General features: G+C 43.5%; 1 pseudogene; it reads left to right on the forward strand.

Moving 5' to 3' along the window:
• The first annotated feature begins 734 nt into the window (after positions 1–734).
• Positions 735–27,714, forward strand: LOC141078586 (microtubule-associated serine/threonine-protein kinase 3 pseudogene; annotated as a pseudogene).
• The last annotated feature ends 200 nt before the right edge of the window (positions 27,715–27,914 follow it).

Below are 27,914 nucleotides of genomic sequence, written 5' to 3' on the forward strand. Positions count from 1 at the left end.
GGTCGACCATTATGACATCACCGCTCGCAGTTACTTATGCTGTGTACACAGGATACCTGCTGCCATTTTGGCTCCCTAGTGACTGAGTGCATTTGCAATTTTTCGCTATGGCTGAATTTCTTCTAGACAAGCTTCAGGTAGAAGGATTATTGGAGATTATTTACACCCATTGCTCTGACATTAAGCTTCTACCACCCGATGGCGTCCTCGGCTTCACTCACCGGCTGGTGGTGGAGCTAGTGCAGGACTGCCTGACCAAATACCACCAAGACCATCTTACCTCAGAGTGTCTGATGGATTTAACCCGGAACATCAGGACATTACTACAGCAGGCTGAAGAAAGATCTCAAGATGGAGATTTGGCTTTTGTTAAAGAACTGGCCGAAAAAGTCCTGTATGTGCTGGAAGGTCCGGCCCGCTCCCCGGAATGCCTGGAGACACCACAAGGCGAGTACAAAGACGGGGAAAATGTCCCCCCAGACCCTAACACGAGTCAGGCGGGGCTGAGCAGCGATCTGACCACAGAAACCCCTGAGCTGCCATATCCTGAGAGTGTGATCTGTGAGATCCTGGAGATCCACGAGCCTGCCACTGAGACACCAGAAGGCGACGGCAAAGACGGGGAAAATGTTCCCCCGGAATCCCCGGACCCTAATACGAGTCATCCGGGGCCAAGCAGCGATCTGACAACAGAAACCCCTGAGCTGCCAGATCCTGAGAGTGTGATCTGTGAGATGCCAGAGATCCACGAGCCTGCCACTAACTTGATGAAATCATTGATCCCGGCGAGAAAGCCGCATATGAGCGACTTCGAGACATCCAAACTGATCAGCGGCGGATGTTTTGGGGCTGTCTACTTAGTGCAGCACAAATACTCACAGCAGATCTTCGCTATGAAGAAAATGGCGAAGAAGAACCTGGAAACTGAAAAACACGTGGAAGCGGCCTTTCTGGAGAGGGACATCATGGCCTTCGCTGATTGTCCCTTTGTGGTCTCCATGCTCTGCTCCTTCCCTACTAGATCTCACCTGTGTATGGTCATGGAGTATGTTGGAGGTGGAGACTGTGGGTCCCTTCTAAGCACCAGGGGCCGTTTATCTATCCCCTTGGCCCGTCTGTACTTTGCAGAAACAGTTCTTGCTGTGGAATACCTGCACAGCTATGGTGTGGTGCACCGAGACCTAAAACCGTACAACCTACTGATTACAACTGCTGGGCACATTAAAGTCGCTGATTTTGGGCTTTCAAAAATTGGTGTCATGATACCAAAAACCAACAACTATAAGCAATCAGTGAAGGACATCTCCAGAGAGTTCAAGGACCTTGAGAATTGTGGTACCCTGAATTACATGGCCCCAGAGGTCATCCTAATGAAAGACTACGGAAGACCTGTTGACTGGTGGTCAATGGGGATCATCCTCTATGAATTTCTGGTGGGATCTTTACCATTTGATACGGATTTCATACCTGAGCTTAAAAGAATGATTGTCATGGGAAAAATACCTTGGAATTACAAACGCTGTCCACCCCGTGAGGCTAAGAACCTCATCACTGACCTGCTCAAAAAAAATCCTGAGCAAAGACTTGGGACAGGTGGAGCATTTGAGATTAAGGATCATCCGTTTATGAAAAAAATAGATTTTGACAATCTTCTAAATCAGAAGCCGATGTATATTCCTCATCTTGTGTCAGATGTGGACACCAGCCTCTTTATCAATCACGCTCATAGAGACATGCTTATGGTCTCAGAGAATGAAGAGGACACAAGTGAGGACAAGGACCTTGACTTCCAAAATTTTACGTCATCCTCTGAAAGGCTTTCTAAACTCTGCACCATCGCTACCATCACGATGAACAATGAGAATTCAAAGTCCCATCCAGAGTGTACCCAAGCATCAGACATCGAGAAAAGAAAATCTGCAATAAATCCAAATGCAGAGCAAGAAAGCCCAGAGAATGTAAAAAAGGAGAAAAAGAGAAGAGGTTCCACCTTCCGCCGGATCTTATCATCCTGCCGGCGTGGATTATCCAGGGCTGCCCGCGTGTTTACATGTTGTTGCCGCTCCACTACAGACATCTAAAAGACGGTAAACCTCCACATCCAGCGCCCTGAGGTCCAGCAGATCCACCATCACTGCTGGAGAAGTATAGAAGTGCAATTCCACAACAGTTTTTTTTATTTTTTTACCATGTTCACCAAATGCTAAATCTGACCTGCCATTATGATTCGCCAGGTCATTATCAGATGACAGATACCAAACTTGTATAGATTGTTTTTTATTTACGTGGTGAAAAAAAATCCAAAGTTTAATAAAAAAAAAAATTGCACCATTTTCTGAGATCCGTATCGTCTCCATTTTTTGGGATCTGGGGCTGGGTCAGGGCTTATATTTTGCGCGCTGAGCTGACGTTTTTAGTGATAGCATTTTAGGGTAGATACGATTTTATCACCCATTGCTATGAACAAAAAAAACCGTAATTTTGCGGTTTGGATTTTTTACTCGTTATGTAGTTTACCAATCAGATTGCCTTTGTATTTGGATAAATTGGGAGTTTCTTAATGCAGCAATATGAAATATATGATCGTTTTTTTGTATTGTTTTATTTTGACTAGGGAAATATGAACTTTAAACTTTTTTTTATATTTTTTAAAACTTTTTTTTTCCACTTTTGACTTGCTTCAATACAGTAGTCTCCATAGAAGACTTGAAGCTGCAATCATCTGATCACTTGTGCTACGTATAGCCTTGCTATGTGTAGCAGAAATCATCATCTCCAGGGGCGTCCGTGGGTGTGGTTTGTGACACGCTTCCGGCACGCATGTATTAAATGCCGCTGTCAGAGATTGACAGTGGCATTTAACATGTTAGCAGCCGCAGGTGGATCGCAATTTCAGCTGTTAGGGGCACATGACAGTTTATCAAACCAGCTATCATGTGTCAGAAAAGATGCGGGCTCAGCGTCGGACTCGGAGCCCGTATCAAAGGGAGGGAGGCGACTTATACGTGATAGGTTGTGAAGGAATAAGTAGAACAATATTTTATTTTTCAAAACTTATGTCTAAGTTCAGAAAAAAAAAGAATATAGGAGGTCAAAATGCAAAATATAAGGACAACAGAGCCCAACAGATTGGTGGATGGGAGTGCTAAAAATTATTGGGTAAGGAGGTGCAAAATACTTGCCCCTGGAAATTGCAGCCCACAATACACCAGTAATTCTTGGCAGGTTCATTACAGAAAAATTATTAATTAAAAAGTGCCACTAAAATCACTGGGCTGTGTAATACATGAAGGTGCCGAGCCCTCCAGAATGAAAGGTTTTTTCTTAATTTTCTCTCTGCCATTATATTTCAATGTCCCAGTCAAGACAGACTCAATTATTCCAATTTATACCGTAAAGCCGAAAGTCGACACGTGAGCTACAGAAAATAGAAAGTCTCATCCTGTTACATCTGCTTTAATGACCAAAGTGAAAATTGCAATAGTTAAAGGGAATTTGTCAGTAGGATCAACCATCCTAAGCCGTCTATATAGGTTATAGGAAGCTGAGTAAAATGATATGTCTTTCTTAATATGTAAATGAGCTGTTAAGATCTATGGGCCGGATATAGATCTCCCTGAGCATCTGCATCCAAGGCTTACTGTAAATAAAAGGGGGCATTTCCAGTGGAGACATGTAATGACAGACAGTCTGCTCTCCTGATCTACATGTCTCAGAGTGGCAACACCCTCTTTCATTTAAATAAGCTCTGGAAGAGGATTTTCAGGGAGGTCTGTATGGGGTCCATAGAAATTAACAGCTAATTTACATATTGAAAAAAATTGTGGATTTCTCTAGAATATGACATCGGAACACAGATATCCAAAGACATACCAAAAGGCAATTTAGATTGTGGGCCCCATCGGGGGCATTGATGATAATGTATGTAAAGCGCTGTGGAATATGGCTATATAGGTAAAAGCATAATAATAATAATAATAATAATAATAGTAATAGGTATTTTTTTCTGCTACCTATGACCTACATGTCCATACAGATGGCTTAAAAGAGGTTATCCTACTGACAGATTCCCTTTAAAAACAATACATTTGTGTCATCATATTTTTAAAAAACACTGATTTAGAGAAAATATTTTCTACTAATTACTTAAGAGAAAAGAATTCTCAACATAATCTTTGCCAACTTAAAATCCTTTTTCTGTATGTTAAGCTCTGTGTCCCAAGGCTGAATATTTCAGCTGAGTAAAGGAAAAAGACTTGGCCTTCATTGTAGCTCAATATGTCTGGAAGGGGGAACTATGCGGTCGGCTTCTACAGTAATACCAAAATATTTAAAAAATGCCACAAATATTATCATTTGCTTCCTTCATGGAGAAATTCCATTAGCGAGTTGAAACTATTCACATAATGAAATATAAGATATGAGAATTGCCGTGGATGGAACACAGAGCATGGAACATGTGGACAGAACATAGAGAATGGAACATGTGGACGGAACAAAAAGAATGGAACACGTGGACGGAACACAGAGAATGGAACACGTGGACGGAACACAGAGAATGGAACACGTGGACGGAACAAAAAGAATGGACCACCTGGACGGAATAAAGAGAATGGAACACGTGGACGGAACAAAAAGAATGGAACACGTGGACGGAACACAGAGAATGGATCACGTGGACGGAACAAAGAGAATGGAACACGTGGACGGAACAAAAAGAATGGAACACGTGGCGGAACAAAGAGAATGGAACACGTGGACGGAACACAGAGAATGGAACACGTGGACGGAACAAAGAGAATGGAACACGTAGACGGAACACCAGATAATGGAACACGTGAACGGAACAAAAAGAATGGAACACATGGACGAACACAAAGAATGGAACACGTGGATGGAACTAAGAGAATTAAACACGTGGACAAAACACAGAGATTGGAACACGTGGACGGAACACAGAGAATGGAACACGTGGACAGAACACAGAGAATGGAACACGTGGACGGAACACAGAGAATGGAACACGTGGATGGAACACAGAGAACCGCCTGGAAGTTTTACTGATTTTCTGGTTTACTTCTCAGACTCTATGGGGGATATTTATTAAAAGTAAATTCACCATATTTACAAGCAGTTTATTATCCCCTAATTGGGTAGTAAAATGCATGGGAAATTCATTGTGCATGATGAAGGAGACTTCTCTGAAGCTGTGCATTAATCCTCCGCTTTAAAGGGGTTGTCCGGGCTTTTCACATATTCTCAGTGCATATCTGGGCTGCAGAATTGTGACAATAAGTAATTTACTTTCTGTCACCAGTTTGCACGGTTTTCTAGATATTCTGAAGAGAACGTCCAAGGGGGGGGTGTTATGGCATTGAAATGAGAACTAGTCATTTCCTCCTACTCTACTAAAAACATGCCGTCTATAGCAACAACCCCACCCTCCATAGCAACAGGCTCTCCCAGTCCACATAAAGAAGCCTAGCCCTCCTCACACAGTAACAAACCCTCCCCCCAACTCAATTCCCCCCCTCCGTGCCGCTCCATTCCCCCCCTCCCTGCTGCTCCATTCCCCCCCCCCGCCGCTCCATCCCCCCTCCTCCACGCCGCTCCGGCCTCACCCGGTCTTCACATTGCCGGTGAAAACTGCAGCCGGGAATGAGAGGGTCATGTGACAGGCGGGCTGAAGTGACGTGCGCAGAGCCTGTCACATGACCCGCTCCTTCCCTGCTGCAGGTTTCATCTGCAATGTGAAGACCGGGTGAGACGGACCAGCGTGGTGGGGGGGAATGGAGTGGCAGGGGGGGGGATGACGCTGGGGGGAAGGGGGGGAATGGAGCGGCAGCGAGGGGGGGTATGGCGCCGGGGGGAAGGGGGGGAATGAAGCGGCGGGGAGGATTTGTTACTGTGTGATGAGGGCTTCTTTATGTGGACGGGGAGGGCCTGTTGCTATGGAGGGTGGGGTTGTTGCTATAGACGGCATGTTTTTAGTAGAGTAGGAGGAAATGACCAGTTCTCATTTTAATGCCATAACACCCCGCCCCCTTGGACGTTCTGTTCAGAATATCTAGAAAACCGAGTAAACTAGTGACAGAAAGTAAATTACTTATTGTCATAATTCTGCAGCCCAGATATGTACTGAGATTATGTGAAAAGCCCGGACAACCCCTTTAACAAAGCCACAGAGTATCACACATTTCAAGGAGAGTGGGACAACTTATTTTTCACCTCTCTCTTGTAGTGATGAGCGAGTATACTCGTTGCTCGGGTGATTGAGTATTTTGCAGTGCTCGGAGATTTGGTTTTCGTCGTCTCAGCTGCATGATTTGCGACTTGTAGACAGGCTGAATACATTTGGGAATTCCCTAACAAACAGGCATTCCACACATGTATTCAGGCTGTCTAGCATTCGCAAATCATGCAGCTGAGACGACGAAAATCAAATCTACGAGCACGCCAAAATACTCGGAGGACACCCGAGCATGCTGGGGAAAACCCGAGCAACGAGTATACTCGCTCATCACTCATTTGTCATCAGTATTAAATTTGTTTTTTTTACTCAGCAGCTATTAATCATTTACAGGATCATTTACAATTGGCTCTCTTACAGAATGGCAATGTATCCTTAAAAATCGGATGCTATCCTGTGGCTCTGTATGAAATCAAATTTTTGTTCTCGCGCTCGCCCGATTTTGGAGTCAAGTTGCAGCATGCTGCAAATGTTATCCTCACTCTGAATACTGCAGAGAAAAAAAAGTAGATCAGCATTGCCTTATTGAATAACATTGGTCAAAGTGCAATACTATTTTTTTTTTCTGAGTGCACTTGTCTGATTTATATGCTCGTGTCAGCGAGACTTTATTCTGTATATTTACATACAACATTGTAGTAACATTTAGGCTATGTGCCCACGTAGCATTTTTCAAGCGTTTTTTTCCTGAGCAGAAATGCATGCCGTTGCCAGGGAAACCGCATGCGCTTTTTGACATGCATTTTTGACGCGATTGTCAAGCGTTTTGACATGCGTTTTCCTATGCGTTTCTGCAATTACAGTGTATGTATGTGGAATCGCACGCGATTCGGCACAATTAATGAACATGCTGCGTTTTTTTCCGCTAAGCGTTTCCGCAGCGGAAAAAAACGCACCATTAGCACAACATGTGCGGATTCCATTCTATTACATTAGATGCTTTTCTTAAGCGTTTCCGCAGAAGAAATGCTTGTCTAAAAGCGCTGTGGAAACGCTTAAAAAACGCAACGTGGGCACACAGCCTAAATCAGAGCAATAAAGTGATCTTCCTACACATCACTCCCCTCTTCTGGGTCTATCTTGAAATGTTGCTCACTTTTTACTGCACATAAAGGATATGTGAAATCAATGAATATCATAGCAATCCCCCGACACCATGAAATGGGAATGTGATAGAAATGTTCAACTGAAATACAGGATATTAATAAGATTTTGTTGTAATTTTACATGCAAAAAATTCTGTATTCCATAAACTGTGTTCAGATTCAGAAGAGGTTACAAAATAATAAAGCACCTTTCTGAGGCCTACCCCTCATCGGTCTTACCGCCGCAGCTCCGCACCCTGTCTACCAGTCTTCAATTCTTTTGGCCTCTATATCTTCATCCAGCCTCCGTTTTTCCGGTCTTCCTGCTCTGACTGAGCCTCACCCATTCATATGGGGTCTGACACACAAGTGACCACATGAGGCCTATACAGCACAGGAAGACTCAAGGAGAAGGCTGGAGACTAGAAGAATATCCACATCAAAAATGAGAGAAGATGGTGGGGAGCTGCGATGGCAGGACAGGTGAGGAGTAGACCTAGGACAATTCAGTATATTATCTCAGTGTAGGAGGAGGAGTCCCCTCTGTATACCCATGCCGGAACCAAGGGGGCCATCACCAAGGTTCCTAGGGAGACTGTTTCTGGGGGACACAATTGGGGGATGGACCGCAGAGACTTCTAGAAAGGTTGGGGGAGGAGCTACTATAAAAGGGGCTGAGGACGCCAGTAGGGGTCAGTCGATGTAGCAGGAGAGAAGAGAGGAAGCTAGAGGGCGCCAGAGAGCCAGAGCGAGAGCCAGAACCAGAGCAAGGAGAGCAGAGCAGTGACAGAAGAGACTGAAGGGAGACTCACCGCTAGCAGAAGAGAGACGGCACCGAGCCGTCCAACGGAGAGACACCGTCCGGCTCTGCCCCCTGGGTGTGGCCTGTCATCTGCCACCCGCAGCTGCCTCCGCCCGACTCCACCCCACGGGTGCGGCCCGACCGCTCCCGCTCGCGACAGCCGACGCCCGACTCCACCCAGTGGGTGCGGCCCGACTGCTCCCGCCCGCGGCAGCCGACGCCCAACTCCACCCCGCGGGTGCAACCCGACCGCTTCCGCCCGTGCCAGCCGATGCCCGTATCCACCCCATGGATGCGACCCATCCTCTCCCGCCCGTGGCAGCCACCGCTCGACTCCAGCCCGCGGGTGCGGCCCGACCGCTTCTGCCCTCGGCAGCCGACGCCTGACTCCACCCCGTGGATGCAGCCCATCTGCTGCCACCCGTGGTCGCCACCGATCCACTCCAGTCCACAGTTGCGGCCTGTCTGCTGCCGCCTGCGGCCCCCGCAGCTGTGGCCTACGCTGTCTGGACCCTGGGCAGAGGAACTCTTCAGGGGCCTGCTGTGCCCCCACTTCTCCGGGGCGTAGGAACGCCCGAAGTCTCCACCAAATCCTCATCGGCTGGGCCCAGCGGCTGATACGCCGAAGCATCATCGACCATCGCTCTGCCGGACGTCAGAGAGGATAAGTGACACGTTGTAGTTAACATTTTTTGCCGGGTTAGTCGTGTTTGTGTTACCAGTGTATTCTTGTGTTGATCCCTGCAAGGATAACTGCTGTTAACTTGTTTGGTTGCTCAAGATAGCCCCTATAGGCATATATATATATATAAGTTGCATCTTAAAGTTCCTCCCGTCTCTCGCCTCGTCACTGCATCCCGTGTACCTGCGATTACTACATCTATATATAAAAATCAGTGTGTGTGTGTGTGTGTGTGTGTGTGTATCACCAACCAATCACGATGCATCTTTCATTTCACCAGAGCTGTTCAAAAGAAGCTCAGCTGTGATTGGTTGCTATGACCAACAGTTTTAATTGCAACCAATCACTAAGCATCTCTCATTTCACCAGAGCTGGTTAAAAGTAGCTGAGCTGTGATTGGTTGCTATGCGCAAGTTTTCCCACTTGACAACACCTCAGCAGACACTGACATGGTGGGAGAAATCTAGCATCCCCAGGAACATAAGCTCCAGCCATCGTCTGTCCCCCAGAAAGGAGCAGTGAGTACATGACAGAAATGAATCCCCCCTCCTGTGTGGTATCATTAAGTGACACACATGAATGTAGGAAAGTGCACATATTAAATGTCATGTGGATTTAATATTTTCTCACACTTTTATGCATTATTGATGTGCTACTGTGCTCTGATGCTGTGAGTTTTTTTTAAAATGCTTCTTTCCCCATAGTTCACCTGAATATACCCATATAACACGCAATGCTTTTCCCATAACAACCCATTAAATATGATACTATACTGCATTCAGATGCTGTACACCCATGAGCAACTCAGCCGGACAAATTACAAGTTGACGGTGCATGAAAATGTGTGTGAAGGTTTCTCAGCTGTACTAATGTATAAGGTTTGTGCCTGTTCATTGGTGAAAAGCATGACTGTGATATTTATGGTGGCAGAAAAGTGAGAATATCAGCCTGATCAGTAGAAAACCTGGGATCTTAGTGAACCATGTTTCTGTGCAATTTCACTATTCTATTTTTACTGGCTCTGATGGGATGATGTGAGATATTAGGGGTAGTAATCCGGTGGCTCTGGCTGACGGGATGATGTGGGATATTAGGGGTAGTAGTCCAGTAGCTCTGGCTGACGAGATGATGTGGGATATTATAGTGAATGTGGCTATGCGAAGTGGGCGGGGCTCTACACTCAGCTTTATATATATATATATATACACACTCACTGGCCACTTTATTAGGTACACCATGCTAGTAACGGGTTGGACCCCCTTTTGCCTTCAGAACTGCCTCAATTCTTCGTGGCAGAGATTCAACAAGGTGCTGGAAGCATTCCTCAGAGATTTTGGACCATATTGACATGATGGCATCACACAGTTGGCGCAGATTTGTCGGCTGCACATCCCTGATGCGAATCTCCCGTTCCACCACATCCCAAAGATGCTCTATTGGATTGAGATCTGGTGACTGAGGAGGCCATTTGAGTACAGTGAACTCATTGTCATGTTCAAGAAACCAATCTGAGATGATTCGAGCTTTATGACATGGCGCATTATCCTGCTGAAAGTAGCCATCAGATGCCTGTTCTTAGCTGAGAGGAGTGGTACCCAGTGTGGTCTTCTGCTGCTGTAGCCCATCTGCCTCAAAGTTCGACGCACTGTGCGTTCAGAGATGCTCTTCTGCCTACCTTGGTTGTAACGGGTGGCAATTTGAGTCACTGTTGCCTTTCTATCAGCTCGAACCAGTATGCCCATTCTCCTCTGACCTCTGGCATCAACAAGGCATTTCCGGCCACAGAACTGCCGCTCACTGGATTTTTTTTCTTTTTCGGACCATTCTCTGTAAACCCTAGAGATGGTTGTGCGTGAAAATCCCAGTAGATCAGCAGTTTCTGAAATACTCAGACCAGCCCTTCTGGCACCAACAATCATGCCACGTTCAAAGGCACTCAAATCACCTTTCTTCCCCATACTGATGCTCGGTTTGAACTGCAGGAGATTGTCTTGACCATGTCTACATGCCTAAATGCACTGAGTTGCCGCCATGTGTTTGGCTGATTAGAAATTAAGTCTTAACACACAGTTGGACAGGTGTACCTAATAAAGTGGCCAGTGAGTGTATATATATATATATATATATATATATATAATATATCATTATAATTTGTTATTACTAACCGTAGTTATGGTAGTTACTATGCCCGGGCAGCGCCGGGCTCTTCAGCTAGTTTTATATAAATGTCTCTTCAGGACACTTTCGATTCAGGATGAATCAATTTGGTCAGAATTTAATTTTCCAGCCAAACTGAATGAATAAACCAAATCAAATTTTCAAAAATGTCTTCATCTCTATTTCTAACACATGTAATTCAGTTAGGTGCAGAAATATTTGTACAGGGACTTAATCTCCATGATTTGGCCTCTAAATGCTGCAATTTTGTAATTGAAAGGAAACAACTGAGATTCAATTGAAATGTAGACTTGCAGGTTTAATTAAAGGGTTAAACAAAAATATGCTGTGAAATATTTAGGAATTGCAACCATTTATTACAAAGCCGCCTCATTTCAGGGATTCAAAAGTAATTAAAGTAAAAGTAAAAATAGATCTTTGAACAAATTATTAAATAGAATGTATGTAAGTACTTGGATAAGAATATAGTAATTAACCAAAGCCAGCATGGGTTTGTAGCAAACAAGTCATGTCAGACAAATCTTATTTCCTTCTATGATGGAATCACTGACTGTGTGGATCAGGGAAAATTACCAATAATAGGATTGACAAGATTAGTTGGATTCATAACTGGCTCAGTGATTGCACTCAAAGAGTGGTAATAAATGGTTGCATGTCCAATTAGAAGAGTGTTTCAACTGGAGTACCACAAGGCTTTGTCTTGACACCAATGTTGTTCAACATTTTTATAAATGATCTAGATAAAGGAACTGAAAGTAAACTAATCAAAGTTGCAGACGATGCAAAGCTAGGAGGGATAGCTATTACTAGAGAAGAAAAGCAGTCTAGATCATGTGAAATAATTATCCCCCTCTACTCATCCTTGGTCAGACCTCATCTGGAATACTGTGTCCAGTTCTGGGCACTACATTTTAAAAAAGACAAAAAAATGAAGCAAGTGCAGAGAAGAGCTACCAGTATAGTGAGCGGACTGCAAAGTATGTCCTATGAGGAACAACTACAGAATCTGGGAATGCTTAGCCTGCAAAAAAGATAAGAGAAGACGTAATAGCTGTCTACAAATATCAGAAGGGATGTCACAGTGTAGCAGGATCATCCTTATTCTCATTTGCACATGGGAAGCAATAGAATTAAACTGAAAGGGATAAGATACAGATCAGATATTATAAAAAAAACTTTGACAGTGAGGGTGATTAATTAGTGGAACAGGCTACCATGAGAGATGGTGAGTTCTCCATCAATGGAAGTCTTCAAACAAAGGCTGGACAGACATCTGCTTGAGATAGTTTAGTGAATCCTGCATTGAGAAGGGGTTTGGACATGATGACCCTGGAGGTCCCTTCCAACTCTAGCATTCCATGATTCTATGATAATTAGATAAATTAACTTTACCATAAATAAAATGTTATTTTTATCTCTGTGTAGAGAATCCTTTGCAGGCAATGACTGCTTGAAGTCTGGAAGCCATGGATGTTAACAAACGCCGGGTTTCCTCCTTTTTGACTTAAGTTATGTCTTAAGCATGTGAAATTCTGATCAATGGGGTTGAGATCTGGTGATTGACTCAGCCATTGCAGAACATTCCACTTCTTTGCCTTAAAAACCTCTTGTGCTGCTTTCAAAGTATGTTTTGAGTCATTGTCCATCAGTACTGTGAAGTGCCATCCAATCACCCTTGCTGCATTTGGTTTAATCTGAGCAGAGTATAGCCCTGTACACTTCAGAATTCATACAGCTGCTTCTGTCTTCAGTCAAATCATCAATAAACACTAGTGACCCAGTGCCATCGGAAGCCATTCATGCCCACGCCATCACACTGCCTCCACCATGTTTTACAGAGGATGTGTTGTGCTTTTGGTCATGAGCTATTATCAAGCTTTCTCCATACTTTCTTCTGCCCATCATTCTGGTACAGGTTGATTTTAGTTTCCTCTGTCCTGTGAATGCTTTTCAAGAACTGGGCTGACTTCTTTAGATTTTTTTGGGCAAAGTTTAATCTGGCCTTTCTATTTTTAAGGCTGATTAACTTCACGACATGCGCCATTCTAGTACTGCGTATGTTGTATCCCTCCCTTTAGTATGGGCTCCAGCACTGAGTCCACATCTTTCCTGGCACATGTCAGCTGTTTTGAACAGCTGACATGTGCCCCTAACAACCGCGGGTGGCATCACGATCCACCTGCAGCTGTTAACTTGTTAAATGCTGCTGTCAATCTGACAGCAGCATTTAATGTGATCGCGCCGGAAGCGCGTCACAAATCCCACCCATCAATGGGCTGGCATGACAACCCGGGGTCTGAAGGAGACACCTCTGGTTGTAATTGCTGGATTGCTATGAGCGCCCCCCAGTGATCGGCGCTCATAGCAAGTGAGCATTTCTGCTACACACAGGCGATCTGATCATCGCCTGTATGTAGCAGAGGCGATCAGACAACTGCAGCTTCTGGTCTCCCATGAAAACTATTGAAGCAGGCAGAAAGTAAAGAAAAAAAAAAAGTTTTTAGAAATATAAAAAAAAAATAAAAATATGAAAGTTCAAATCACCCCCATTCGCCCCATTCAAAATAAAACAATTAAAAAAAATTAAAAATACACATATTTGGTACCGCTGCGTTCAGAATCGCCCCATCTATGAAGCTATAAAAAAATTAATCTGATTGGTAAATGCTTGGTGGAGAAAAAAAGTCAAAACGCCAGAATTATGTTTTTTGGGTTGCCACAACATTGCAATAAAATGCAATAACGGGTGAAAAAAAGATCGTATCCACACCAAAATGGTACCATTAAAAACGTTAGCTCAGCATGCAAAAAATATGCCACCATCCAGTCAGAGATCACGAAAAATGGTGACACGACGGGTCTCGGAAAATGACACAATTATTTTTTAACAAACTTTTTTCACAATTCAAGTAAAAAACAACCTAGACATGTTTGGTGTCTACGAACTCATAATGACCTGGAGAATCATAATGGCAGGTCAATTTTAGCATTTGGTGAACATGGTTAAAAAAAAATCCAAAAAAGTTGTGGAATTGCACTTATTTTGCAATTTCACCGCACTTGGAATTTTTTTCCCTTTTTCAAGTACACGACATGGTAAAACCAATGGTGTCGTTCAAAAGTACAACTCGTCCCCCCAAAAAACAAGCCATCACATGGCCATATTGATGGAAAAATAAAAAAAATTATGGCTTTTGGAAGAATGGGGAGCGAAAAATGAAAATGCAAAACGAAAAAGAGCTGCGGCGTGAAGGGGTTAATGGTTTGCACCTTGTGGTCAACCCTCTATATTTTTTTTCATTAAGTGCTCTCTTTGTGGTAGACTGAAACACCTACTTACTAGAAAAGTGATCTTCACTTAGGTGGATGTTGTGAAGAGGTTTTTCTTCACCATGGAAAAGATTCTGTGATCATCCACCACTATTGTCTTTGATGAACGTCCAGGCCTTTTTGAATTCCCAAGCATTTTTTTTTACATAATGTGCCAAACTGTTGATTTGGTCACTCCTAACATTTCTGCTATAACTCTGATGGATTTCTTTTTTTTTTCAGCTCAATTGTGGTCTGTTTCTCTTCCGTTGAGAGCCCATCTAATTTATATGATCTCTTTCCCTAAAATACTCTTTCCTTTACAGACGCTCCCGGTTCTACTTTCTAAAGCTGATGATAGGCTACTGACACGAGCCTTCTGCCAATTTATTTGGGGCTCAGAAGGGGGCTCTAGAATTAGTGTTTTTAAGCTACAGCAAATCAAATCTTTGGGTGGACTTAATCTCCCAAATTTACGCCTCTACAGTATAGAGGCTGCTTTTCGCCATTCCCTTGATTGGATATACGCCTTTAATCACTTCACTAATACCCCAATAGATGAGGCCATGTGTAGACCCTTCAGCTTCCCAGCATTGCTTCACCTACGAAATGCTGAAATTCCAGTGGAGGTTAGAGATAATCCTCTATTATGGTCGGTAATCTTGGGATGGCGTCAAGCTAGACGAGTTAGCGGTCTTGAGCCCCACATCTCGATGTTTCTTCCCATTCAAGGTAACCCCTCTTTTCTACAAGGCAAGTCACCTCCCATTTACAAGGTGCTTGGAAACAGTGGGTGTAGACTGGTCCGAGATACGTTAACAAATAATCAATGCCTTCTTACCTTAGAGGACATGGCTTTCAAATACCCAATCCTTACAGAAGACAATTTTACTATCTCTCAAATTAGACATTACGTAAGCTCAATATTGCGAGACATAACGGATGATGCTAGAACACACCCTCTAAATTTAATATCCATTAAAGTCCAAATGGGAACTTATTCTATGAGTCTTTTATATAAATCATTAAAGCCTTCTATACATTGGTCAGACTCTTCACCAGGCCCTGGAAAATGGGTTGCTCAATTAACGAACTGTCGGGTAAATGACCTTTTGAAAGCCACTCTGCGTATGAACTCTATATTACCATATGATAGTTACATAACCATGTCTCTTATGATATTTCATAGAGCATACATCTCCCCGGAGGTCAAGTCTAAAATGTCCCCCTCAGGGGACTATCCCTGCCCTAAATGCTTACACTCTCCAGCTGATATTTTCCATTGCCTTTGGGACTGCCCAATAAAAAGCGAGGTGTGGGATACTGGCATATCTATCTCTCTCTCCCCAGAGTGGGCCATATTTAATATTCTCGCACAGGACCAGTTGGTGGGGCTTTCTGTCCAGCAGCGCCGCATCTTGTTCATATGGGCGGCAGCCACACGTAAAAGCATTCTCCGTTTGTTGGCACAGGATGCAACACCTTCTTTAAGCTTAATTACTACAAAAGTAACATATCTCTTCAAAATGGATTGGATAGAGACCTTACTTAATAAAGAAAAAGACACTGACCGCTTTTTTTCACATGGTCCTCTTTTATCAATACTCAGACATCTTCCACAAGCCAGGCGATACATAGTTGTTTCCAGCTCACCAACTGGTATATGAGAGAGCAGCTTGCCTCCTCCTATATTTACCCCCTCACTCTCTATACTGTCTGCTCACACATACCCCGACTGCCCATACTGTGTCTGCACACATCCCATCGCCCTCACTCCCCATACATTAACCTGTTCGCTCCCCATACTGTCTGCACCCATCCCCCATACTGTTTCCTCATACATACTCTTCATTTTGTGTCCTCAAAACTCCCCACACATTAAATCCCCCATCCCTCACACACATTAAATAACCTCCCATCCCCACTCCAAATCCCTCACACATTAAATAACCCCCCATCCCCACTCCAAACCCCTCACACACATAAAATAACCCCCCATCCTCACTCCAAATCCCCCCACACATTAAATAACCCCCCATTCCACTCCAAATCCCCCCACACATTAAATATCCCCCATCCCTACTCTTTAACCCCCACACACATTAACCCCCATCCCCACTCATTAACCCCCCACACAACCCCCATCCCCACTCATTAACCCCTCACACATTAACCCCCATCCCCACTCATTAACCCCCCACACATTAACCCCCATCCCCACACATTAACCCCCATCCCCACACATTAACCCCCACACACATTAACCTCCTCACACACATTAACCCCCCCACACATTAACCCCCATCCTCACAAATTAACCCCCTTCCCCACATTAACACCCCCCATCTTCGGTGTCTTCAGCTCCACAGTGGAGCACTTCGCTCTGGGCGCCGGGGAGTGACGTCAGCAGCGTGATCACATGACCTGATCACGCTGCTGACGTCGCTCTGGCCCGGCGGTCAGAGCTTCAAGTGTACTGGTGTCTGTATAGACCTTCTCTGCTCCAGCTGTCAGCAGAACGCAGCCGCCAGAGAGGACACTGCGGACCGCTGCATTAGGCGGCCCGACTGCGCCCCCTGCCGGCTACGCCCGGGGCAAGTGCCCCGGCTGCTCCCCCTAGATACGCCCCTGCTATTGTAATTATACATCCAGTTATGGGGGCGCACAGTAGATGTTCAGGAGCCGCCTGTGTTTTACAGCCGATGCTCCACTATAATGGGGATAACGAATGACAGATATTTGCATATAACCGTAGGGTGGGCCCCAGACACCCCAGTCCGACCCTGCCTCTGTTTGAAGACTTCTATTGAAGGAGAACTCACTACCTCTCTTGGCAGCCTATTCCACTCATTGATCACTCTGTCAAAAAGTTTTTTCTAATATCTAATCTGTGTCTCCTCCCATTCAGTTTCATCCCATTGCTTCTAGTCTTTCCTTGTGCAAATGAGAATAAAGATGATCCTTCCACAATGTGACAGCCCTTGGGATATTTGTAGACCATTATTGAGTCTCCTCTGTCTTCTCTTTTGCAAGCTAAACATTCCCTTTTCCAAACAATTTTATTAACATTTTACATACATAAATGCAATATCATGAGGCATTCATGACACATGAAAGAAAAAATAAATAAACACAACCAGACTATAAATAATAATAAGAACTCATGGAAACATTTCCAGCCAGCGAGACCATTTCTTTATAAAGGAAGGAAGACAGCCATTCAGCAACGCCAATTTTTGCTCATATGACTTATGTAAAGTCAGCTTTGCAATAATATCGAATGAAGAGGGCACTCGAGTGGATTTCCAATAAAACGCAATTTCATTTTTAGAAACCAAAAGTAAATGAATAACCAATTTCCTAACAGAAGGATTCAAACGACTTGCATCCAATGAGTGCAGGGCGAACTGAGAAGTCAGTGAAAAATCTGATTGATTTAAAATATGAGAAATAAGAGAGGAGATGTCGTCCTAAAAATGCCGAAGACGTGGACAAAACCAAAATAAATAGGAAAGGCTACCATGATGCCCGCAATCCCTCCCACAGAGAGGGGAGGTGGAAGGGTTGATAAAAGCTAGACGAGATGGCGACTAGTACCATCTCGATATGATTTTAAAGTAGGACTCATGGAGAGCCATAGACATGGTAGCAGAATAGGTTAGAGACATGGTCAGTTCCCAAACAGTAACAGAAACATTCAAAACCGATTCCCATTTTTTCGTATATGGGGATTTTAAAAATGCAGAATCGTAGTTGAACCACTGGTAGATATAACGAGTGGACCAAAAAATATTATGGCCTGAGTTGCATAAAATATTGATCGCTGGCTCCGATAGGGGAGGGCAGCGAGTCACCAGTGGAGACAAAAATTCTTTCAACATAGTAAAGTGTAGAAAAGCAGAGGAGGAAACCCCAAACCTATTCTTAAGATGAGAAAAAGATACAAATTTATGACCATCAAAGATGTCATTTAATTTATAAATACCCCAGTCAGCCCAAGTAGAATGTTAATCGAATGAATAAACAGAGGCCAGAAAAGAGAGAGGAAGCCTCAACAGGAGTTGATTCCTAGAAAAACCACTCTTAGGGTACCGTTACACTTAGCGATGCACCAGCGATGCCGACATCGATATGGATCGCTGGTGCATCGCTAAGTGGTTGCTAGTGAGCTGCCACACAGGCAGATCTCACCAGCGACATCGCTGGGGTCGGGGGACGCTACTTACCTGTCAGACGCGGCGATCCTGACGTCCTCCCACTCACGTCCACGCGTCGCTCGTCGGCGCCGCAGGAAGCGCCCGACGAGAAATGGTCCAGGACGTTCTCGCGCGATCAGCGATAACCAGCGGGGGAGCCGGTCGCAGGTAAGTATCAGACATAGCGATATCGCTATTAATATCGCTGCTACGTCACAAAATCGGTGACTTTACAGCGATATTGCTAGCGATATCGCTATGTGTAACGGGGGCTTTACATTTAAAAAACTTCCTCCAAGCCACAATAGCAGCCATAAAAATTGGATGATTAGGCAGAGATAAATGCTTAGATGTCAATAGATTCAAAATAAGAGAACAAGGAGGGGAATTTTTGTTAAAATAAAAGTCCAAGTCCGCCCATGAAGGTATATGGCCAGTTGACCACCAACACAGACTTTGCTTAATAAGATTAGAGTAATAATAAGCTGAGATGTTAGGCAGTCCCATACCTCCACGTAACTAATGTTTGTATAACTGATTCGAAGCAATACGGGCCTTTTTATTTCCCCAAATAAATAAATTAAGGCATGTCTGCAGACTAGTTAAATAAGAAGTGGAAATAAGCAGGGGAAGGGATCTGAAAACATAGAGGATTTTGGGAAGGAATATTGATTTGGCTACTAGACATTTTCCCCACCAGGATAATTCTTTGTCCACGTAAAAATTAAGGCCTTTAGAAATGGAGGTGATTAGGGAATCTAGGTTAGTGGAAATCAGAGATCCAAGGTTTCTAGAAAACCACAGACCTAAATAAACAATTTCCCTCTCCGCCCAACCCCAAGAAGAGACAGCCTTTATACTCCTGATTTGAGAATTGGTGAGATTAAATTGGAAAATTTTGGATTTGGACTCATTAATCTTAAAATAGGAAAGGGAGGAAAATTTTTGAAGAAGGGATTGTAAATGTGAAATAGAGGAGCAGGGATTAGTGAGAGACAGGAGGAAATCATCAGCATATAGACTGATCTTAAACTCCTGACGATCTGTTCGAACACCCTCTATGGAGGAATGATCTCTGATTAATTGGGCTAGCGGTTCTATTGCAAGGGCAAAAAGCAAGAGTGAGGGGACAATCCTGCCGGGTACCATTAGAAATTGGAAATGGGGAGGAAAAGTGATTATTAATGTAAATTTTTGCTTGAGGGTCAGAATATAAGGCCATAATTTTGGTGATAAAGTCTAAATTAAATCCAAATTTTAGTAAGGAGCATCGGAGAAAGGTCCAATTCTAGCGATCAAACGCTTTTTCTGCATCTAATGAAATTAGAGCAGAAGGAAGTTTTTGGGAATTGATTAACTTTATAATATTTATCAGCCGTCTGGTCCCTTCAATGGATTGTCGATGCTTGATAAAGCCAATTTGGTCCGTGGAAATTAATTTAGGCAATATAATATTAAGACGATTAGCTAAAACTTTAGAATAAATTTTGAGGTCAGTATTTATTAATGAAATGGGACGATAATTAAGAATTTGATCAGGATTAGTATCGGGTTTGGGAATTAGTACAATTGTAGCATCTAAATTTTCTCTAGGGAAGGAACCAACAGACGCAGCGGCATTAAAAAGTTTAGTTAAATAGGGACAAGAATGTCGCGGAAAGACTTATAATTGTTACTATAACCATCGGGACCAGGGGCTTTATATGACTTTAATTGACTAATGGTGTCACCAATCTCTTCAGCAGTAAAAGGAGCAGATAAAAAATCTGCGTCCACAGAGTTGACATTTGGACGGTTAACCGAAGATAAAAAAATTATTAATAGGGTCCGCATCTGGAGCGGGAAGAGAGATCAGACCTCAAATTATACAGTTGATTGAAATATTTCGCAAATTCATTTGCAATGTCTTGTGGTTGGGTGAGGGATAATCCTTAGGATAAATAATTTTGTCAATGCGGTTGCGTACTCTAAGCTTCTTTATTCGATTAAACATAAAACGGGTGGGTTTATTAAGGGACATGTAATGATGAAATTTTGATTGCTTTACTGCTGAATCATAGAACGAAAAAATTGTGGCCCTTAATTCATTTAGAAGACGGGATAAATCAGCTAGAGATGTGGCGCTAGAGGGAGGATTCTTAGATAAGGACAATTCCAACTCTTTCTCCTTAATCAAAGCCTGCAAATTTTTAATTTTTTGACGGCTAAAATTTTTTATACGGGAGGAAATACGAATAAGAGTGCCTCGTATAACCGCCTTCTGAGCATTCCACTGGAGGAATGGTTTGGAAGGATCAAATATATTTTCTGAAAAATAAAAATTGAGAGATTTAGATATTTCCTCATGGTAAGTAGGATTTTTAAAAATAGAAGCATTACACTTCCACAACTGCTGATTATTAACAGAGTGCCCCTCAACCAACTTGGCAATAACAGGAGCATGATCTGAAATAGATTTATTTCCAATTGAAACTGAGGAAAATCTAGGGAGAGAAAATACGTCTGACAAAATGAGGTCAATACGAGAGGCAGATAAATGAGTCAGAAAAAAATGTATATTCCTTTGAGGTGGAATTGAGACAATGAAAAACGTCAAAAAATTCATTAGTGAAAAGCCAATTATTTAAAGAAGGGAAATTAAGTCTACTGGAAGAAGAGGCATCAAGCGTATTATCGGGTACCAAGTTAAAATCACCTAAGAGTAAAAGAATGCCTCTCTTTAGCGGTTGAAGTTTTTTTAGTAATTTGTTCAAAAACCTAATTTGACCTTTAGTAGGAGCGTAGATATTGACAATGGTATAAATTTGGGAGTCTATAGAACAGACAAGGACATGAAAATGACCGTTCACATCAACCAATTCCTACAGCAGTTCGAACGACAAGAAGTCCCTGACTAGGGTCATGACACCTGCCTTTTTAGAGGGACCCGAGGCCTCAAAAACATGAGGGTAATTTTTTTTAGGGAAACCGTGGGATGATTATTAATTTTATATTTAGTCTCCTAGAGGCACACGATATCTGCTGCAGATTTATTAATTTCTCTCTGAAAGGAAAAACGCCTATTTGGACTATTAAACCCCTTAACGTTATAAGTAACATAAAAAAAGAGAAAAATTGGCGTTAAAAAACAATCACCAGCTGGAAAGTGTCCAAAAAATAAAAACACTACAAAACTAAATAACCAAAGAATAAGTACAAACTTAAAATTGTACAGTGTTAGAACCCTAAGAGGGAACCACAGAAAATGGTTCTCCTACTTGCGCCGGAGGAAAAGTCCGTGCAGCGCAAGGCTAAGGAAACCCTCATTAACATCTATATCAAATAGACAAATATACAAGCTAAGCACAATATTAAATCATATAATATCAGATAACCCATAGACACACATCACAATAGGCTCAGGTGACATATCCTGGACCAGCAGAAGAAACTGTAGGAACAGAGGACAAGACACCCTGAGATTTCAGAAATTGGAACCCCTCTTCAGGTGAAAGAAAAGTTGCATTCTTCCCTTTGTAATTAAAAAGGAGGCATAGAGGAAAGCCCCACTTATAAGGAAGGCCTCGCTCCCGCAACACGGAGGTCAGTGATTGAAAGGGTTTCCAACCTTCTATAGTTGCTTTAGATAGATCAGAAAACAACTTTAGATGGTGATATGGTTCCGGGAAGCCTCCCTTAATTCTGACCAAATTCTGAATTTTCTCTTTTATGTGGTAGAAATGAATTTTCAAGCTAAACATTCCCAAATCCTGCAACCTTTCCTCATAAGACAGGGTTTGCAGACCGGTCACCGTTCTGGTCACTTTTCTGAACTTGCTCCAGTTTGTTGTCTTTTTCAAAATGTGGCGCCCAAAACTGGACACAGTATTCCAGATGAGGTTTGACCAAAGAGGAGTAGAGGGCAATAATGACTTCACGTGATCTAGACTGTATGCTTCTGTTAATACATCCTAGAATTGCATTTTCCTTTTTTGCTGCTGCATCACTCTGTTGACTCATATTCAGTCTGTGATCTATTAGTATACCCAAGTCTTTTTCACATGTGCTGTTGCTTAGCCCTATTCCTCCCATTCTGTATATGCTTTTTTCATTTTTATTGCCCAAATGTAGTACTTTTCATTTTTCCCTGTTAAAAACCATTCTGTTAGTTGCTGCCCACTGCTCCAGTTTATTTATATCTTTTTGAATCTTCTCTCTCTTCTCTAATATTAGCTATCCCTCCTAGCTTTGTGTCATCAGCAAATTTAATCAGTTTACCCTCAATTCCTTCATCTAAATCATTGATAAAGATGTTGAACAATACAGGGCCCAGGACAGAGCCCTGTGGTACCCCACTTGAGACATTCTTCCAACTGGATGTGCAGCCATTTACAACCACTCTTTGGGTCCGATCACTAATCCAGTTATGAATCCACCTAACAGTTGCCTTGTCCATTCCATACTTAGTAATTTTTTCAATAAGGATTGTGTGAGATACTTTGTCAAATGCTTTGCTGAAGTCAAGATATACTATATCTACAGCACTTCCCTGATACACCCAATCAGTGATTCTGTCATAGAAGGAAATTAAGTTAGTCTGCCATGACTTATTAGTTACAAACCCATGCTGACTCTGTTTAATCACTTCATTCTTATCCAGGTACTTACGTATTGTTTAATAATTTGTTAAAAAATCTTTCCTGGTATAGAAGTCAGACTCAAGGGCCTATAGCTGCCTGGGTCCACCTTCTTCCCCTTTTTGAAGATAGGAACAACATTTGCTCCTCTCCAGTCTTCTGAGACTTCTCCTGTTCTCCACGAATTTTCCAAGATTATGGAGAGCGGTTCAAAAATTTCTTCTGGGGTATAATTCATCTGGACCTGGAGACTTGAATTCATTTAGGTTAGCTAAGTGTTTCCTCACTATATTTCTGTTTATAGATATCCTGGATTCTTCTATTCCCTTAATAGGACAGTGAAGAATAGTTGATGTTACATTTCCTTTCTGAGAGAAAACAGATGCAAGATAAAAATTTAAAAGTTCGGCCTTCTCAACATTCTGTCTTACCATTTCATCATTTTCATCCTGTAAAAATCCTATAGCATCTTTGACTTTTCTTTTACTTTTGACATATCCCCAAAATCCTTTATTATTGCTTTTGACATCTCTTGCAAGCCTCAATTCATTATCAACTTTAGATAATCTGATTCGTGCCCTGCAGGTTCTGCAGACATTCTTCTTTAGATATGCCTCCCTCTTTCCATTTTATAAACATTTCTTTCTTCCTTTTTAGCATGTGCTTAAGTTCTGTGTTCATCCATCCTGGTTTCCTTAAACGCTTCCTATTCTTCCCTCTTTTCGGAATTGTTAACAATTGTGCTTTAAGAATTTCATTTTTCAAGATTTCCCATCCTTCCTGGACATTTTTGTCCTTAAAGATATCCAGCCATTGGATTCCTCTAATTCTCTTTCTGAATCCCTTAAAATCTGCCTTTCTGAAATCTAAGGCTGGTTTCACATTAGCGTTGAAACACTGCGCACTGCGTCGGTAAGCCCCGCCCCGATCCAGCTCCCTGCCCGCCCCATCCGGGATCACCGCCTACTATCGCATTTGCACGCATGCGATCGGCGCACCCTATCTTTAGCGTAGGGTGCGCAGATCATGCGCTGCCAGTGTGAAAGTAGCGTGCTGGGCACTTTTGACGGTGTGCCGTGCGCGCCGAAATGCAACATGTAGTAGGCGGTGATCCCGGATGGGGCGGGCAGGGAGCTGGGGCGGGGCTTACCGACGCAGTGCGCAGCGTTGTTTCAACGCTAATGTGAAACCAGCCTAACCTTGACATCTGAGTCTTCACAGGTCTTCCTCCTCTAGTTATCCAAAAAATAGCATGGTCGCTACCTCCTAGGGTCCCAGCCACTTTTACCTCCTCAACCATTTCCACCCTGTTTATAGGAAATGGTTGAGGAGGTAATGACAGAAGTCAGCACATGGGGAAAGAGAGTGGATAGGTGGGTGAGCACATAGGGGGGATTCTTAACGCTGCAAAGCCTGCCCCCACCGTATCAGGCCTCCATCTAGTCTATTTACATAATTGCCTTGTAATATTTTCATTTCCTGTTCTGTCCAGATGTCACTGTATCCCAGAATTCCAAGCGAAGGAAGTTCACCGACCGCCATATTGGGACACTCAAGTGATGGGTGCCTCAATATGGAAACTGCTGCTGGTACCAACCTATTGCGCGGTATCACCACCAGATCACTGTCGCACCACACACACACACTCTATACACTGTACACACCACACACACGCAGCCTCTTGCACCACCAGCAGAACACCATCGTGAAAACGAGAGAACAGCACAGGAAGGAGAGACAGCAGACAAGTGGGATAGCACATGGGGTAGACAGGTCAAAGAGAGCACAGACGGGAGAAGTCAGCACATGGGGAAAGAGAGAGGATAGGTGGGTGAGCACATGGGGGGGGGGGGGGGAGATTCTCAAAGCTGCAAAGCCTGCCCCCATCGTGACATTACCGCCCTCCCAATGCAATAGCATCGGGCCTCCATCTAGTCTAATATATAATTACCTTGTAATGTCTTCACATCCTGTCCCGTCCAGTTGTGTCCGGATCACAGAATTCCAAGCGGCAGAAGTTCACCGACCGCCGTATTGGGACACCCATGTGCAGGGTGTCTCAATATAGAAACTGCTGGTGGTACCAGCCTCTTGTACAGTACCACCGTCGCACCACACACACACACTGTATATGCCGTACGCACCACACACACTGTATACACCATACGCAGCCTCAACAAACTGGAGCAAGTTCAGAAAAGAGCAACCAGAATGGTGACCGGTCTGCAAACCCTGTCTTATGAGGAAAGGTTGCAGGATTTGGGATTGTTTAGTTTGCAAAAGAGAAGACTGAGAGGAGACTTAATAGCTGTCTACAAATATCTAAAGGGCTGTCACATTGTAGAAGGATCATCTTTATTCTCATTTGCACAAGGAAAGACTAGAAGCAATGGGATGAAACTGAATGGGAGGAGACACAGATTAGATATTAGAAAAAACTTTTTGACAGTTAGAGTGATCAATGAGTGGAACAAGCTGCCACGAGAAGTGGTGAGTTCTCCTTCAATTGATGTCTTCAAACAGAGGCTGGACAGACATCTGACTGGGATGATTTAGCGAATCCTGCTTTGAGCAGGGGGTTGGACCAGATGGCCCAGGAGGTCCCTTCCAACTCTACGATTCTATGATTCTATGATTCTTGTGCAGTACCAGCGGAACACCGTCGCGAACACGCCGCCGCTGGGATCAGCCGAATGATTCATTGATCGCCACCATCTTTGCACAGGAGGAGCGCATGCGCAGTTTTAATGTGACTGCCACTATCTGACTGCACAAAGATGGCGGCGGTCTGATTTACTGCACCTGCGCAAATTCCAGGCAGTGAATCATTCGGCTGATCCCAGAGGCAGATGCGTGATGTATCTACAGGAAGAGGAAGCCGATCACATTAAAGGGGTTTTCCCACGAACGAAAGTTCATTTTAAAAATTGCCTGTGTCTGACTATGTACGGAGCATACCAACATCTCCTGGGCAGGGGAGGAAGTAAAAGACGATATTGACATTACAGCAAGGGATCACAAAGGATTCATTTTGTGAGGTAAAATATTTCACTGTTTTTAAACACTATTTTGCCTCACAAAATGTATCCTCTGCGATCTGCCGTAATGTCAGTATTGTCTTTTGCTTCCTCCCCAACGAGAGAACACATGAGGGAAGAAGACTGCACAGTGGTGGAGAGAGAGCAGACAAGGGGGAGAGCACATGGGGTACACAGGTCAAAGAAGAGATGACATGAGAGAAGACAGCAGATGGGTGAGAGAGCTGAAACGGGACAGCACATGAGGGGAGAACACAGGAAGGAGAGAGCCAGCAGCCAAAGTGGATAGCACAGTGGGTAGACAGGTGAAAGAGAGCACAGACGGGAGAAGTCAGCACATGGGGAGAGTGGATAGGTGGGTGAGCAGATGGGGGAGAGATTCGACGCTGCAAAGCCTGACCCCATCGTGACATTACCGCCTCTATTGGGCCTCCATCTAGTAATTAATAACTAGCAAAGGCTAGGCAAACAGCTGGGTTTTGATATTAAGAGCCTAGGAAGGGGCCATGGCTATTGGCCCCATCCCAAACTAAAAACATCAGCTCTTGGCTGCTCCAGAAATAGTGCATCTATAAGTGGCAAGTGGGGTGATAGTTTTGGGGTTAATGTCACCTTTTCCATAATATTACAGAAAAGTGGCAGCACTCACCGTCCCTTTAAAAGCAATCCTCTATTTTGGTATCACGTACACAGCAGAGGCAGGAGGGAACGATGTGGACATAGTGTCAGGACGACGGCAGTTTCGCACAGGTGTGCGCTTCTACGGGTCCCTACTGACATCATTATATCCATCTATTCTATTGGGTCACGCTGTGATTTTACTGTACATGGCAGATGAAATGTCAGGTTTTCAAGGACATTGGTGCGTAAAAATCAGACTGCACTCACATGGTCTGAGTGCCATGTGATTTTTTTTCTCGTACTCCTTGACGTGCATTGGCGAGTCTTGTCCAAGATACGAGGACAATCATAGCATGATGTGTTTTTTTTCTCTGTCCGATTTCAGCAGAGAACAAAAAAAATAATCATATGAGCAGATCGTAGATTAACATTTCACTGACCTGTTTTCCTTGCAGATGAGTATGAGCCCCAAGATTGATAAGTGGTTCGCACCTTTTAGGGTAAGTTCTCACTGGGCGTTTTTGCAGCTTTTTATATCTGCAGCAAAACCTGATTTCTTTGCAGGAAAGAAGCTGCAGCAAAAACGCAGGTTTAGGCTATGTGCACACGCTGCAGATTTACCAGCGGATTTTTCCGTGCGGATCCGCAGGTAAATTGACCTGCGGTTTTACCTGCGGATTGGCCAGCGGTTTGACACCTTGATAATGGAATATATGGCAAACCGCAGCGGAATCCGCAGAAAGAATTGGCATGTCAATTATTTCTGCGGATTTAAAACCGCAGCATGTGCACTGCGGATTGTAAATCCCACAGACTTACATGGTACTGTACGGTCTGCGGAACTGCTGCGGATCCGCAGCATGTGCACATATCCTTAGGTGCGTTTTGTGTCTCTTTGTCCATGCCTTTTCTGCAGAAAAACCGCTGCAAACCATGATACCTGCATTTTTTTCACAGCGTTTTTTCAACACCCATTCAAGCCAATGGGTGAAAAATGCTACAAAAACGCTGAAAGAAGTGACATGCTCTATGTCCAAAAAAAGCAGCAAAGTGCAAAATCCTGATGACACAAAAAAACAATGTGTGTGCATGAGATTCGTGAAATCTCATAGGCTTTGCTGATACTGTAAAAAGCAT

This window comes from Dendrobates tinctorius, unplaced genomic scaffold (genome assembly GCF_039654945.1).
Source record: "Dendrobates tinctorius isolate UK_male_01 unplaced genomic scaffold, ASM3965494v1 ptg000016l, whole genome shotgun sequence".
Taxonomy (NCBI): domain Eukaryota; kingdom Metazoa; phylum Chordata; class Amphibia; order Anura; family Dendrobatidae; genus Dendrobates; species Dendrobates tinctorius.